Below are 16,666 nucleotides of genomic sequence, written 5' to 3' on the forward strand. Positions count from 1 at the left end.
ACTCACTGATGACACAGCTGCAGAAATGGATTTTCTTGGCAGAGGAGGCTAAAACAGGTGTGGTTTCACAGGAAAAAAAATCCCTTGGCAGCCACTTTATGTTGCCATTTTCAAAATGGCATGTTCTGTCAGAAACGCTGCTTCCACCCCTTCTTGCTTGCTTTGGATTTAGAAACACACTCTTTGATGGGGAAAGCGGACTTGGGGCCACAAGTCCTTCCTTTGGGTGTCCACCCCTTCAAGGCAAAGGCTATTTTCTAGATCACAGCACTCAAGTCTGACTGTATTTATCAGAGTTAGCTGCTGCATGTCCTCCTGTGCCTCCAGCACGTACAGCACCTCCTGGGTGGAGTGCAGGCACTGGCTGTTCTGCTGGATTTTGAGTCATTCCCTCCTTGCTGTGCAGCTGCTGTGCAGCACAGTTTAAACCAGAAGCCCGTGCAACACATGATACCCAGCTATCTGTGGCATGAAATGGTGTGTTACCACTTCAAAGGCAGCCCAGAGCCTCATGGTTGTCCTCTCAAACAGCCCCTGCTCTCTGCTAAACATAAAAGGACATTGTGTAAATAGCCTCACTTGCATCAAAGTCAGGTCACCAGCTGTGGATCTGGCTCCATGTGTCTGGTGTGTTCTTTACCAGCAGAGATAATGGTATTTAAAGTGACTTTTACTGAGGGTTTTGACTCTTTGGTGTTTTTTACTGCATCTGGCTCCATTACTGGTTTTCTTACCATTCCCATAACATCTTTTTCTTTTTGGGAGCTGTTGTAAAAGCAGAATCTTGTACAGCTGAAAGCATTAAAGCCAAAGGGTACATGAAGAGGGAGCAGAACAGTCTGGTTCTGACTCAGGTTGCTGGATTCAAAGGAAGCTGACACATCAGTCACCTCATATCCAGTCCATGGTTCTACCTTAATTTTAAGCTAGAGTACACAATGTTTGTCTGTGTAAAAGGCCATATTGAAAACAAGAGTGTTAGAAGAAATAAGGTAATTTACTTTTTATGGGTGTTCCTTCTGTCCTGGTTTATGTAGCTCCAGACAATAAGTAGTTGCAGTTAATGTAAATTAGGCCTAATGAGCAGTTTAATGTAAGTGCCCCATACATTCAACTTACCAGCACAGACTGCAGAAAAAAAATGACCACTAAACAAGTTACTGGCATAGTCTGAAGTATGTGGGTCTTACTGTATAAAGTAGTATCAAAATCATGTTAGGAGGCATCAAAATTTCTTCAGATTGCCTGATTCTCTGACACAAAAGCACAAGCTTTTGAACATCTTGAAATCTGGGTTTCTGAAGGTTTGGATAAATTTCCATTTTGCTGGAATTTTTAAAATCTGAATAACTCTTACCAAGAAAAGCCTTTTGCCTTTTTTTGTACCACTTCATCCTCAGTGGCTGTGTTTCTTATCAGAGGTTGTCTGCCATATGCCAGTATAAAGAAGTACTTAGGACAAAGCATGTTGGCACCAAGCACTAAGTGGGGGTATGAAAATGTGTGACTCTGAAAATGGACCAGAGCTGTGGTTGCAGTTACAATTTTTGCAGATGAGTGATTTGATTTGGAAAAAAATCCTTCCAAAGGTGGGGTGACGTGTTGGTTCATGGAAGCAAGCTGCCACTGCTGAGAAGTCAAGTTCATGATTTAGCAAACACTTTTTCATTTTCCCTTTTTAATTGCAGAAGTCAGTCACAGTTCATCTTCTGCATGTTGGGCCACGAGGAAGAACAACTTCCTCGTCATCCCTTATGCTGGCTTTTTCTCACTGTATGTATGAAACTAAGGGGTGATTTTTTTCCTACCAGTTTTAGTAACTAAAGTCACAACAAACAATTCAGGATTGCACATAATCACAATGGCTCAGTCTGTTTAGAAAGTTTACTTTGCCATGTAGCAGCCAGCACATGTTTTTTCCATATGGAGTTTTTTGGTCTTTTGTGCTCTGTAGCTGCTGGAAGCAAAGGACACTTGGGTGGGTGAGGAGCACCCTTGTCCTGCCTTCACTGTGTCCTGGGACATGTGAGCTCCAAGACTGGTCCCAGCAGCCTTTGTCCTGATTTTCAGCAGTCAGAGCACCCAGTTTGCCTGGTGCACTGACCTGTTTGCCCGTGGCTTGCTGAATTCACTCAGCCTTTTCCTCCAGTTCTCGACTGGGCAGCTCTTGAGCCTGCCAGTCCTCCTTGTCTCTGTCCTTCTAGCAGCAGCAAGACAAACTCTCTCATGAGAGAGAGTTCGCCTCTGCACATTTACAGTCTGCCTTCAAGAAAAGGATTTCCCTCTGCAGCTTTTGTTTATTAAACTGAGAAAAAGAACAACACCCCGAACCCAAAGCCCTGACATTTATTGGCAGCATGGCAGTGATTCAGACAAGCACAAATCCTGTCACCACCTTACTGTGTCATTTGGGAATATCATTACAATAGTGCACATTTCACACAGCAGTATTTCCTCTGTGTCCTGGCCCTGGAAAACCTCCTGTTACTGGATACTGACCAAGTTGTTAATGGAAAGTTTGGAAGCAGATGAGGCAAAATTTATAAATACATATTAGCTATCTTCTTGCTTCTTCCTGAATCACAGGACCTAATCATAGATTTGGAGAAAGGTTTACATTTTCTCTTAACTAGGGCTCAAAGCCCAGACCTACCCATAATTATTTCTCATAGCTTTGTTCCCAGAAACAGGCACAGAGAATGTAACAAAAGTATTCTCAAGATTAGCCTGCTAGCCAGGAACATCCTTAGTAATCTGCCTAGAGGGATGGATGGTGAGAATACTCTTGCTGCTGTTGGCGGCTCCCCCTTCCTGCCATTTGAGGCTTCTTTATTAGTTTCTAACAGCTTTTATTTTCTGATGCTTTTCTGCCTGGCTTTTCGTACGCATCTTTTTCATACCTGGGATCCTGGGTTCTTTGAACTGCAAGGCAAACTGGCTGTAATTCATTCAAGTGTCTCTGTGTACATGTCCAAAATGGTACCTCTTTAATCTGATCCTGTAATGCCTTGCATTTTTTTCATTCTTCTACCTTGTTACTACAGTATTTTACTGGTCAGGTACAGTGGAGCCCCTGTGAAGGCAGAAAGATAGATAGAGCTCTTCTGAAAATTAGCCCTGTAGCAACACAGCATCACATTCATTGATGGTGGTAGTAGCAGGGAAGATCTGTGTTGGTTAGTAGATGTTAATGCTATAAGTTGACCAAGTTCTGAATGTGTTCTTTCAGGGGACTGCCAACACAGAAAAGCCTGCAGACCAGGCAATGGGATCAGTGCTGAATCTATTATTCTTCAGGAATTAAAGTGCTGTGATTTAGCAAAGTTACTTTCTTTAGCATGAGCCATGAGCTGGGTTGCTGTCAGTGGCAGCACTGCTGGGGAAAAGCAGCATCCTGTCAGAGCTGTACTTTGCATAAAACAGCAAGAATGCCTCAGTATGATCAGGAACCCTCTTCCTATGGCACTGTTAGTTTGCAGACAGAAAAGACTGATTTAGGCAAAAGATGCTTTTTAGCAGGTAGGACTGACAGAACTTTATTTGTTTCCAATGGCCTCTGTTTTATACTTAAATGTTGCCTTGACATATATGAATGTCAAATAAAAACTGTAGCAGTCATTTTAAATATAGCAAAGGCTTGAGATGGGTGGAATTAAGGAAAAGGCAGGAAATTGTTTTAACTCCTGCATTGGTAAAGCCACTGACACAACTTATATATATAAACCATGGAAATCAAGCATGTCTTTTCTGAAAAATTGAGATGTTAGTTTCTACATATTTTTCTTTTTCTATATATATATATTTTTTTTTTTTATTAATACGGCAATTTAGGGAGCTGGTAAAGACTTGGCCCTGTTCAGAGAGCATCTTGGAAGCAGTTTAAGAAAACAGATTAATTAATTCTATTTGCTTAAAAAATAGGTCTAGTTTGTAAATAGCATGAGAAGGTGTAGCAAGAAGGATTTGTAGGATTGTTTGAGAACAGTCTTACAGCAATTTAGAACTGAAAGGTTTTTCTTTATCAAAATTCTGGATATAAAATGGTTTAATCTGCTGCTTACTAAAAATGAAGGACTTTCCTGTGTCATTCCAAAATGTGCATTTGTGGAAATCAGCAGTTAATGGGGATCTGGAAGTGGTGAGAAATCATTACCAGGCGTGCATCAGAAAGCAATTCTTCCTCCATCTCCTCCTCATTTTGCTTGATGGAAAAGCAGCATGTAAGCCTGGTATGTTTCTTTTCTGACACTCTGCAATCACAAAAAATGCAAAGCACAAATCTCTTTCATGTCAATGATATTTCAAGAGGATTCCAGGTCTAAAAGGAGAAAGAAAAACAAGTTGTTTCTTATTTATTTGCTTTGTTTTGTTGTTTTCTTTTGAAGCTAGAAATGCACTGTGAAGATTGTACAATCAGAGAAGGGCCTGGGAACCTCAGCTGTGCTAAGCCCTCCTTGCCAGAACCACTGAGGTCCTCATCTCCACACTGGGATGGCCAAAGGCTCCTGGGGCTGGAGGGCTGAGCAGGGTTGTAGGGAGTCTTCCTCAGCAATGCCTGTGTCCTACTGCCTGGCCAGAGGGGTTAAGGGCTGCCTGCCTGCTCCATGATTCAGAGAGATTCCAGGGGAGAAAGTGTGCCTTTTCTTGGAGGAAATCAGAAGAAACAAAGGGAGGTGCCTTTGCTGCTTCAGCTGTAGGAAGAGGCTGTGTCTTGTGTTACTTGGGCATTGTCTTTGACTGAGTAAGAAATGCCCAGAGGAAAAGGGCCAGTGTAGACTTTGAGGCAGGAGCTTGCTGAGATTTCCCTAGACAGGTTAACAAACTTTTCCAAAGTCATTGTGTCTTTGGAAGCAGCTTTGCTACTGGACCTGTGTGGGAATTGAACCTACTTGCATAATCCATGTGTCAGCTCAGTTGGTTTCTAGTTGTGAATTGGTCATCTATTTGTTGCAAGCATCAGAATTTGGAAGTATTTTATGTGAGACTGTCTGTTCTAAGGTCTGGTTTTGCATTGTTAATTTAGTAATACAAAGCTGTATGTGCTGCTTGGCCTTTCTCTAACAGCATTTAATAGAGGTCTTTCTGAATGTTGTCCTCTTTTTGGAAGATCAAAGTGTTTTGCTTGCTTTTTAAGAAAGCAATCAATTCAGCCAAACTTATAGAAAAAACCACCTGGTCATATGAGCTTGGGGACCCAGACATGCTTTTCCATTTACATGAAGGACACAGTTACTTGGCAGAAATGGAGCATAAACAAAGAAAGAAACAGTGAGAACACAATTACCAGGCACATGGAAAATTACTTTCAAGCAAGTCTCTTTGAGATCAAGAAGTGTTAAGACAGATCCTGTCCACACTGACCCCAGGCAGGTCACCACTGACCCAAACCCAGCTGAGGGTATGAGCTAGCAAGAGAGCAAACACATACCAGTTTGCAGAAATTGGTTTTGTTATGGCATTCATTCTGAACTAGTGTAAGAGGTAGGACATCTTGGAAGCAGTTATAATAGCTTCCTTCTGGGAAGAAATTTGATGATTTGCCATTGTTTTTCTGTGCCTGAAATGGATGGTAGAGGTAGATGTGCCATTGTTCACAAATGATGCTGTGACAGTTCCCTGCTCTGGATTGTCATGCCTTGCCTGGAGCCAGTGAGTCTCAAGGTTGCCAAGGGCAGACCACAGTCTAAAACTGTTTGTGAGGAGCCACCAGGTTGCTGTGATATTTAGTGATTCATTGCAGAACAGGGGTTGCTGCCTCTGCATGCACCCATTCCAAAATTCTCTGCTCTTTAAGAAGCAATAAAAAATGGTGAACCAAGGGAAACACAGGGCTGCAGAGACCATAACATCTTTTTCCTGGGCAAAACTGTTCCTAACACCTCCTTGTCTCATGTGCCCTGAAAAATCCCTTCTGTTTTCACAGCTAGGGTGTCCTTCTCAGACAGAAGCCCTGCATCTATCCCATCTCAGTGGGGATCTCGGGCCCTTCACAGTGCTAGTTGCTTGTGAACCCTTCTCTTTAAATTCATCCCAGTTTTTATTTTTGGCTTGTAATACCAAGCCACAGAGACTTCTTTAAAAACTGTCTGAAAGCAAGAGAAACACTTTTGCCTGAAGATTCCCTGAGACTCTGGGACATGCAGTAAAAATTTTTACTTTCCACTCTTTCTGTTAATTACTTCCAGAATTTACTGCAGGGTTCCTCTGCCTTCTTAAGTGAGGCTGGATATTTCTGGGGTACTGTGCACCCTGCATGGTTCCTCCCCTGCTGGTAACCCCAGTTTCTGTGGTTGCCCTGATTATCCCAGCCCCTCGTGGGAGAGGGTCTGTGGATCCTGGCCTTGGTATCACCCCTTGCCTGACACCCCACTGGGATTTATCATTTCCTCCAAGGTGGCAGCTTTAAAATCCTGGCAGTGTTTGTGCTGGCTGACACATGAGCATTGCCTCCCACGAGGCAGGATTTCAATAGTTTCCTCCTGCAGTGTCTCTGATAGTTGAAGTATCTGATCCAATGTAAGATCATGTCTCAGCAGGTGCTGCGGTTTCAGCAAACAAAGGTCTGTCAAGTGTGGAAGGTGGTGTTTATGCATACATTTAATCCTTGTTTGCTCAGTACTTTTAAGGTGTGAAATACCTCTAAAATATTGGCTTCTCATTGTTAATATTACCTCTGCATCTTCATTTATTCATGAGAAATTAGTGCAACAAGTGGGAGTTCTGAAATCCTTTAGCCACACCATTCCTGATGTCTTGGAGGAATCTGGTCTGACACAAGTGTGCCCCAAGACCCTAGTGCGTGCCGCAAGAGGAGCTGGAAACCATGTTTCAGTTAGAATTGTTATCATGGAAACATGTTGGAATGAGTTACACAACTGGAACACTTCAATGGAGGCCTACAAACTTTACAGAAGAGATAGACTGGGAAGGAGCAGGAGTGTTGCACTCTCTGATAAGGAAGGGGGGGATTGTGAAGGGCTGTTTCAGAGACAAACAGCTAAAACCAGCTTGAGCTTGTGGGTAAAAGTCAAGGACCACACCAACAAAGGACACCTTGTGGGTGGGATCTACTGCAGATACCTGACCCAGGGGGAACCTGTTGCTGGGGCCTCTTGGCTCAGCTACAGGAAGCATCATGCTCACAAGCTCTCATCCTGATGGGGGATTTCAGCCATCCAGATGCAGCTGGCTGTAGGCAATCCAGGGGCTTCTGGAGTGCATCAAGGGTAAATTTCAGATCCAAGTGTTACACAAACCCAGTGCTCACCAATGCAAATAAACAGGGGTTCATGGTTACAGGGGTTAAGACTGGAGGCAGCCTGGGCTGTAGTGAGCATGCCCTGGCTGGGTTTGTGATCTCAAGAAACATGGGCGTGGCAAAGAACGAAGTCAGGACCCTGAACTTTAAAACAGTAAACTTCCAGCTGTTTAAAGAATCAGTGGATGAGATTCCCTGGGAAACTCACTACCCTGAGTTTATCCCAAATCCTGTCCTTAGCTGACCAGAGCTGGCAACTCTTTAAGGCCACTTTTCTTAGAGCACATGACCTCTCCCTCTCAATGTGTAAGAAATCAAGTAAGGCAGGCCAGAAACCAGCATGGCTGAGCAGGGACCTTCCTCTCAAGCTGATGAGCAAGAAGAAAATGCACAGCTAGTGGAACCAGGGTCAGATGACTGGGGAATGTACAGGGATAATGTTGGGGTGGGATCAGGAAAGGTAAGGCACGGATAAAATGGGACTTGGCAAGGGATGTGAAGATAACTAGGAGGGATTCTTCAAGTACAGTGGTCAGAAAATAAAGGCTAAAGAGGGTGTACCATCTCCCCTCCAATAAAGGAGAAGGAGAGCTGGTGTCAAGGGAGGGGATCCTGCCCCTCTTCTCTCATGAGACCCCACCTGGAGTGCTGCATCCAGCTCTGAGGCCCTCAACACAAGAAATAGGTGGATCTGTTGGAAAGAGTCCAAAGGAGAGCCATGAGCATGGTCAGAGGCATTGACCACCTCTCCTGTGAGGACGGGCTGAAAGAGCTGGAGTTGTTTAGCCTGGAGAAGAGCAGGCTCCAGGGAGACTTTGTTGTGGCCTTCCAGTACTTAAATGGGGTTATAAAGAAGAGGGAGAGCAACTTTTTACATGGGCAGATAGTGATGGGACAAGTGAAAATGGTTTTAAACTGAAAGAGGGCAGATTTAGATCAGATATTAGAAAGAAATTCTTTGTTGTGAGGATGATAAAGCAGAGGAACAGGTTGCCCAGAGAAGCTGTGGATGCTCCATCCCTGGAAGTGATCATGGCCAGGCTGGATGGGGCTCTAGGCAGCCTGATCTAGAGGAAGGTGTATCTATGGGTTCAGCAGATGATGATCTTTTAGGTACCTTCCAACCCAAGCCATTGCATGATTCTAATTCTCTGAAGTCAGTGTAAAACTGTACAAAACGATACTGACTGATACACTGCAGTGGGTGACAGCAGCAGATAAAGATATTTTTGCAAACTCCTTCTTCATGATAAGGACCAGGGAAGAGCACATGCTGGAGAGAACAACAGCAACACAGATAGCCTTGGGGGCGAGCTTTGGCTGAGGTGTGTGTTCTCTGTTTGTCTCTTAATTTAGCAGTATCGGGAAAACCCACGAAGGAAAAAATGTGGATATTTTCCAGATGCAGAGTGATTCAGGGCTGTAATTACAAATGCTCGCCTACTGAAATATTTGTACAATTGCCATGGGATACTGTAACTAGCAACATCCATTGGACTGTTTTTAAATCTAAAGCAGTAATACTGTGCTAGTGTACCTGAAGTCTGCACCAGTGCTTGGCAAACCTGCTTCTGCGTGGCAGGTTTAGGTTCTGTACAGCTTAAAAAATTATGCTTTTACTGCTCTGCTGCATCAACTGAGAAATGTTTGTCAAACTCGTTTGTATCTGAGTCCTGTGCAGAGTGCACTGGGTGATTCCTCAGTTGCAAGGATTTACTTTATTCCTTTCAGTTTCATTTCAGAAAGGAGTGAATTGGAGAGGGTTGTTTGTTTCGGTTTGGGGTTTTTTTTTTGCTTTTGATTGCACAGGGATTCTGTGGGCTAAGAAGCCACTAAAAAGGAACAGAATGAGAGTGAGAGATTATGCAGGACAGGAATAGATCTGTCACAGTTGCAGATTGTTTATTGCTGCCGTGCTTTGATAAGTGACAGCAACTGGCTGTAATTCTCCCGGTGCTGCCCAGCTCTTTGATCAGCAGCGAAACTGTTAACAGTGCTGACAATTAATTATTGTGGATGGGCATTGCAGCTTGAACTTCCGCTGCCAAACAGTGGCAGATCACACCCGCTCTGGGCTATTGTTTAAGGCTTTCTTTGGACATATCGCTGGGCTGAATCACGTCGTGCTTCTTCCCGGGATTTTCCTCCACATTGGCCGTGGTTAGAGAGCCGCCCTGGTTTTCGGAGCGAGCGCCGGGCTCGCAGGCAGGGTGCTGGCAGCGTGTGGGAGGTGTGTTTGAGAGCCATGTGCCCCTGGAGCAGAGGCTCTGCGTGCCTCTGTCTTCTGTGGCTCCCGTGCTGATCTGCAGCCTGGAGCTGGGCAGCTCCAGGAGGGGTCAGAAAGCCCTGTGAGCATGTAGCAGGCGGTGAGGAGCTGGGGAAGGGATGGTGGCTCTGAATGCAGGTGTCGTGTGGGAGAGAGGAGTGACTGCCCTCTGAGGCTGCGAGCGCTGCGGTGAGTGTCCTTTTCCCCTTGCCTAAGACTGATCCCAACCTTCCTACTTTCTTAGCACTCTCTAAAATCCTCCCTTTGTGTAGGCTCTTTCTTTATGCCTTTCAGTCTCTCCTTTTTTTACCTGACCTCCTCTTCTCCCCTCAGCTCTTATTCCCCTCCTTTCAGTCTCCTCTTCTTTGTTTCCATCCCATGCCTCAGAGGCTGGACAGTCTTAAGCAATTGCAGTGTATTCTTCTGAACATTTATAGCCTTATGCTTTGGGAACCTTTGACTGGCAGGGATTGTATCTGATGGATTTGAAAGTATCTGAACACCCTATTTGCATTTCTGCCTGTCTGCTCAAAACCACACGGACACTCAGCTCCCTTGAGGCTTGAATTCTGATAGCAGCAGCTGTGGCAGTGGCGTCCTGTGATTTGCTTCATCAGTTGACATTTCAAGAAATTTGGACTGATATAATAAGGTTGGCCATTTTACTGCCCTCTGCTGCTAAACAGCTTGGGTACCTTCTCACCTGCATAAAGGGTAGATGTAACTGGCTTTATTAGTGAGAGCCCACATGAAAGTGTGCCCCCTCTGTAAGTTTTTGTTGCTGTTATTATTACTGTCCAGCAATCTGCATTGATTTGTGGTGTGTTTTATTCAGCTAAACCCATGATCAGCCCAGTCCTTCTCTGTGTCTAGATGGCGTGTAGAGTTAGGAGTTTTTGCAGTGTTTTCAAGATCAGGAGCAAATCCTCTCAAAATTAGGTCTTGCCTATGTAAACAACTTGCATTGCTTTTTAACTCCTGTTCTGTAATATTGATACAACCCTCCCCTAGTGTGAATTCAGCTATGCCAGTATGAACATGCTTATACCAGTGTGGCTTGTTCCCCTGTGGGAAAGAAGAACCAGCTCTTCCAGTATAAAGCACTTTTTTGGCTCTGATTGCATCCACACTTTTGTTGTATCATCAGAAATATAGCAGCAAATAATACTTGTAATTTAACAAGGAAAAACTGGTAAAAAATCATGTATAGAACAAGTCTTGGTCTGCAGACTGCCTCAATAACTCTTTGACAAGAAGTGTTGAATGTGCTGTGTATTCATAATCTTGTCTTTGTGACCAGAGGTACAGTGGAAAGACTTGGTGTTACTGCCATTATGTATTCACAGTTAAGAAACTAAGAATTGGCCAGTGTGTTGGCTATAAAGTCACGACTGTGAGTCATGTGAGTCGTGGTTGTTGTTTATTTATAAATAAAGTACCAAAGATTTTATTCACTTTCAGAGTGATTACTGACCATTGCTTTTATGTGCAGCCAATTGGCAATGTAATGGCAGAGATGTAAATTCCAGTAATGCTTGCTTAGAGGTGCCTTTGAGCTGTCAGGGAAATAGAGAGATATTTTAGCAATGTCACAAAAATGGTTCCTGAAAATCTGCTTGCATTAGGGAAATGGGAGTGCCTGGTGGGTGTGAAACACTTATCTGTGGTCATCTACCTCAGTCATCAGTAGGGCAGGGCAGTCTAGAGACCAACAGTACATAGTGAAACTTTGAAAAATTCCAGTCAGACACTATAATCCTAAACATCATGGTTTATCAGTGGGGTTAATCTAGATGATCAGTACGTGTAGCAAGGAATTTGTAGGGAAGACTTTTGGTGTTTGCAGGCAAAGGAGAAGTACATTTGGTATAGAAATCACTTTCTATTCAGAGCTTTTTGGGAAGGCAGTGCCACCAGCTGAAGTGTTTTTTTGGGCCAGAACTGTCTTAATTGTACATGACTGATGGCAGCTGTCTGGAAACATGGGACCTAACTAAAGCTTTTAGGTTCTCTTCTACCAGAGAAAATAAGCAGGGGAGGCTCCTTTTCTTCTGCAAGGTAAAAGGTTATTTTAAGGTATTTTAAGTTATTTCAAGGTGATAGTGATATAAAGGAATTGATGGAGGGGGGAGAAGCTGTTGCCATTAGGGAACTGCAGAGGTTTGTTCGAAGGAACATGCTTTGTTGTGCTGCTTGTTGGCAGTTATCTTGACAGGTTGTTGAGGGAAGTAAATTTTCACAGAACCTAATAGTTTCCTCCTATGAGTTAGTGTCACCTCTGTCTCATTTAATTCCCACCTTTGCTTGCTGTGAGTGCCATTTCCATGCTGCGTTTCTCAACTTCATTACCTCCAGACTGAGCACTGCTTTGGGAGCAGCTTTCCAAACTGCAAGGGGCTTGTTCTGCAGAGCAAGGTGCAAATCTCCTTTGCTGTTTTTTCCCTGAGCTCACTGACTCCCCATGACTGCAGTGATGGTGGCAGAGGTAACTCCCACGAGCAGGCTGGGTCTCTGCCTGCAAGCTGGGGCTGCAGCTGGGGTGGCACAGACAGGCAGCAGGCAATAAAACTGCTGTATGGTCGTCAAGAGCAAGCAGCTGACCTTAAGCAAATCTGCAGCTGGGTTGTGATCCAGCTGAATGTCCAGCTTGCCCTGGTCTTTGCTGCCTCTTTCTAGGAGGAAGGTGATCTGTGGGAGTCCTTTTGCTGGGGTACATTATTTCTTTCCCTGAGCTGACACTCATGGGTTGTGTCTGTTCTGTTTGCATCGGGTGGAACTGCAAGCTGTCAACAGCTGATCTTCCACCTTAAAGAGTCCAGCAACATTGGCAGTCCTGGAAGGAGAGGCAGAGACATCAGACAGATCCTTGCCTGCATCTCTTGGCAGCATGGTTTGCAGTCAGGACAGTTTGTGAGATTGACAGACAGAGGCAGTCTCAGCTTGGCCCCACTCCCACATGAGTCTGCAGAATCGAGTGCTGAGCAGTTTTGGAAAGGTCCCTTTTATTAATCTGCTCACCTCCACTTTTAAGCAGATAGGAAATTGTTCATTATAAAAGGCCCAGTTGTCCTTACAGCGGTCTCATCGCTGCTGTCTGAGGAGTGAAGCTGTTAATATCTGTGTTTACACATTTCTCTAAAGATGAGGAGATGAGTGGAAGATTAGTTTTGCTGTGAAAGGCACTGAATGAGCTGACCTGATCAAGGAGAAGACATTAAAATGTTACGCTCTTTAGTTTTCTCTGCTTCAGACATTAGCTGCTGTGGTCTGATGCTGTTTAGCAAATACATTTGGGTCCAAGTGCTGCTTGAGATGACAGAAACCCAATATGCTTTTTGAGGCAGAGACAATTACTTGTTATGTGTTTGTACAGCTCCTAACACTGTGGGTTGCTGTGCCTCCTGATTGCTAGTGGCTGAGCAATAGTGTTTGTTACTGGCAGTTGGTAATAGCAGCCTGTGTTTGTGCCCTGTAGGGGAATTTGGTACATGTGCACAGCCATGGGATGTTAAAGATTTTGTACCTTTTAGAGGCACCACAAAGTCTGCATAGACCATCTAGCCTTCTGCCATTTTAAGTGCTTCCTTACTTCATTTAAGAGATATTTGTTTATTCTTTCCCCTGTTGCCCTCCCAAACTTTTCAAATCTTTCCCATCTGGGCTCTTTTGTTTATAAATTCTTCTGTGTTTGGAGCTTGTAGGCAGCCACCACTTTGAAGCCTGCTTTTCTAATACAAACCAAAGAGTTGCCAGGAAGCATCATGGGCTCTTGCTGTCCTCTGTGCTCTCTTTACAGCACTGCAGGTCTCTGAGATTGCCTCTGTTCTACCAGTTGGATGCTCAGCCATGCGCTGCCTACTGCCAATCAGCATCTCCCTGCTAAGGAGGCCACAAAACTTCCCTGATTTACACAGCAGAGGATCTGATAGAGCACAGATATTTTCATTCATTTTGGTTTGTTTGTATTGAGAAATCAGTGTGGCAGCTCCCTCCTGTTGTATGAGACCCACATAGCTGAAGCCTATCCCTTTTTTCCTGGTATGGAAAAGAAGAGCTGGTCAGCCCTGAGAGGGCCTGAAGTCTGGCCTCATAAAAACTGTCTGTCATCTTTTAGCCATTCTCTTTGTCACTTCCTTTCCATAGCAGAGATAATGGAAGTGTTTCCTGCTAACTCCTGTCTCTCTGATAAATTGCTGTGTCCTTTGTTGGAAAGCATTGTATAGCTGCTCTTAGCACTGTGATAAAGAAAATGCTGTGAACTGGCTGCATTGTGTTTGGCTTCCTTTCAGACAAGGCCAGTCTGGACACTGAGGACCTGATCTTCCTTTTGGGTCAGACCTCAGCTCACATTTGTGTGGGAGGCAGGGATTTATGTTTGCTTAAAGCCACATTTGTGCTTTTGGCATGGAGCTATTGAAGGTCAGTGTGATCCATAAATCTCTAGAAGCAGGGTCTGCAGGTGCCCCTTGTTCTCCATACCTCCTTTGAGCTCTCCTCCCTCCCCTGTGGCATAGACATCCTTGTCTTGGTGTTGTGTTGTGTGGTGAGGGCTTCCCTTACCCTCCCCAGGCAGAGCTGATTTTGACCTCCCTTGTATTTCCAGTTGCCAGTGCTTATAGCCAGGAGGCTTTGTAGCCAAAGCTATACTATTGTTTCAGTTCAGATTTTTTTGCCTGGATCTCTCCATTCAGTGACAAAAAAGCTGATGTCAGTATAGGTTAGCTTTAAAGTGATGAGAAGAGTCCTATTCCTGAATTCCACAGCTTTCTGATTTGTTGTCTGGTATCAAGAGTTGTATTGTTAGGTTTGCTGCCCACCAGCCTGGGAGTCCTGATTCTCCAGGGCTTTAGTTTATGGCTGATAACTCAGTTTCAGTCTTGCTTATGCCCAGCATGCTGCACCTGGTAGTGGGACAATTGTATGAGTAGCAGAGTAGTCACTGGCAAAAATAAGTAGTCACTGGGATAGTTTTAGTTGAACAGGTAGAAGGAGATGGGCAGAGGCAAATACACAGTTAAATATGTATGACATGGGTGCTCATCTACCTGTGTGCCTAAAACTTCCTCTGGCTGAACTGAAGGAAAGCCACAATGCAAAGAGTTATCCTGTCTGCCTGTTTTCACTGTGTGAGGTAAACTGGGAGAGAAGGAGAGACTGGAGTGGGCACAGGAGAGTTTTCATCCTGAGAGCTGAGGCTGAGAGTGGGTTTCATCTTGCATGCTCAATCAGCCCTTGCACGGTTTGAGTCCTTTGGGCTCATTTAACACAGCATAAATCCCACCCTGCACACTCTTTGTGAGTTGTCTAGTTCCCCTCCTCCTGCAGAGATTTTTAATTAAAAATCAAGGACCAAAATAACTGCAGTACTGACTTTTAACTATTGTCGAAGAAAGAGCTGGATGTTCTCGTTTCTGAGAAATAGTGAGGTTTATGCAAAGATACTCAGTATATTAATTTCCTGAAGAATTTCAGGTACAGTGGCTATAGCAGAGGAAGTATAGGTGGATTCTAAATTTAAAGCACTGTACAACATATCTTGATATATTACCATGCCCAAAAGTCAGAGAAGCTGAACAGGGGCATAAAGATCTCTTCAAAAATAGATGCACTTCCTTAACATTTATTTGGTCATGTTTATTCAGCCCTCCTTATGAAGGCCCCTGAGATTTACAGATCCTGTCTGAATCTGATAGGAGAAACAAGAAAATAGAGGAGTGGAAAATTCAGCACGATTAGAGCCCCACAGGATGTGGTCATTTCCCCATCATTTACCTGTTCTGCAGAAGTGGGTGAGCCAGGTCAGCTATAATCTAGTAGGCTTGGGGTTAGAGCCATTGGGTGGAGATATAATTTGTGCTCATACAAGATTTCAAGGTAGAAATACGCTTCTAATCTAAAATTCTTTGGGACAGTGGATGCTCATGGCATAATCTGGAACTGAATCTTTGTGGTATTGAACAGCACTTGTTTTCTGCCTTGTAAGATGGTCAGTAAAACATCCTTGCCTGCCATTACCCTTGCCTTACTGCTGGGAGCCCAAGTCTGGGAATGGCTCAACAGACTTGAGGTAGAAATTGATTCTGGATTACTTTGTTACATGGGGGCAATATTTCACAAACAAGGGAATAATATCAGAGGGACCCTCTCAAGCATGAAAGCAGGTCTTCAAATTAACTTGGTATTTGCTAGCAGTTGTATGGTGGGAATGTAGCCCCAAGGCACAATCTTTTCGAGACTTAATTGTGTAAAAGTTGATGTGGATATCATAGAAAGCCATCAGTGAGGCTTGCAGTCATCTGGGTTTTTAGAAATGTCATTAAAAGTAGGATACTTCCATTAAAAGGGAATATGTTCTCATTATGTGATTTAGCAGGATGAGGCCGTAATGATGCTCTTTAATATGTTCTTTTCAAAGAAAAATATCAGGGCATTGATATTTTTGACCTTGAAGATGTGGCCTGCTTGCAAATGATGTAACTGTGCCCCTGTCCAAACCAAAGTGGTTTTTTCACGGCTTTAAATTTCCAATAGCTTTAACTAAAGCAACTAAGTTACTGCCTTATTTGTGTTTCTGTGTACCATATCTCACTGCCCTGAGTTTATCCCAAATCCTGTCAGCCCCTGCAGGAGTGGGGATGGCAGGGTCCCATGTGGGACTGAGCTCCCTCTTCCCAAAGCCTGTTGTGGTGAATCCATCAGGGTGGCCCTTAGCACAGCCTGAGCTCTCTTACCCCTGAGGTAGCTCTAGAAATAAAGGGTTCTTAGAAGCCATTCTCTTAGAACAGCTACAGTTTAAAATGATTGTGTGGGAGGTTGTTGGAGGGTATCACTAACAGCACACATTAAAACTTCAGGGCATGGCAGGATGTGGGACAGCCATTCCTCAAGCAACATGTACTGTTTGAGTTACGGATAATTACTGGAAAGCTCAATGTGTCAGAGGTGGAAGTGGTTCACCATTATGTAATTCATTAATTCTGTTCATGGGACTCAGAGACTTGCTCCCTGAAATGCCTGGGCTTGGAGATGTGTTCACAGCAGGCCTCAAATGAAAACTGTCACTGGTAGATGAGCTGAGGAGATCAATAACTGCAACAAAAAGGAAGCAGAGCACTTCAAATCTGCTTTTGAGTTATATGTCC

At 44.0% G+C, this 16,666-nt stretch overlaps 1 protein-coding gene across 7 annotated transcripts in view; it reads left to right on the top strand.

Moving 5' to 3' along the window:
* OSBPL5 (oxysterol binding protein like 5) overlaps positions 1-16,666 on the top strand; it is a 172,816-nt gene that overhangs the window by 87,255 nt on the left and 68,895 nt on the right. Inside the window, exon 1 of one of the 7 annotated variants that reach the window (XM_058806210.1) lies at positions 9,451-9,713. The exons of the other annotated variants lie outside the window; for them this stretch is intronic. The gene's annotated coding sequence lies outside the window, so the exon portion shown is untranslated. Of the gene's footprint in view, positions 1-9,450; positions 9,714-16,666 lie in introns of those variants that run through there. 7 annotated transcript variants of the gene reach the window in all.

The sequence above is a fragment of the Ammospiza caudacuta genome, chromosome 6, assembly GCF_027887145.1.
Source record: "Ammospiza caudacuta isolate bAmmCau1 chromosome 6, bAmmCau1.pri, whole genome shotgun sequence".
Taxonomy (NCBI): Eukaryota; Metazoa; Chordata; class Aves; order Passeriformes; family Passerellidae; genus Ammospiza; species Ammospiza caudacuta.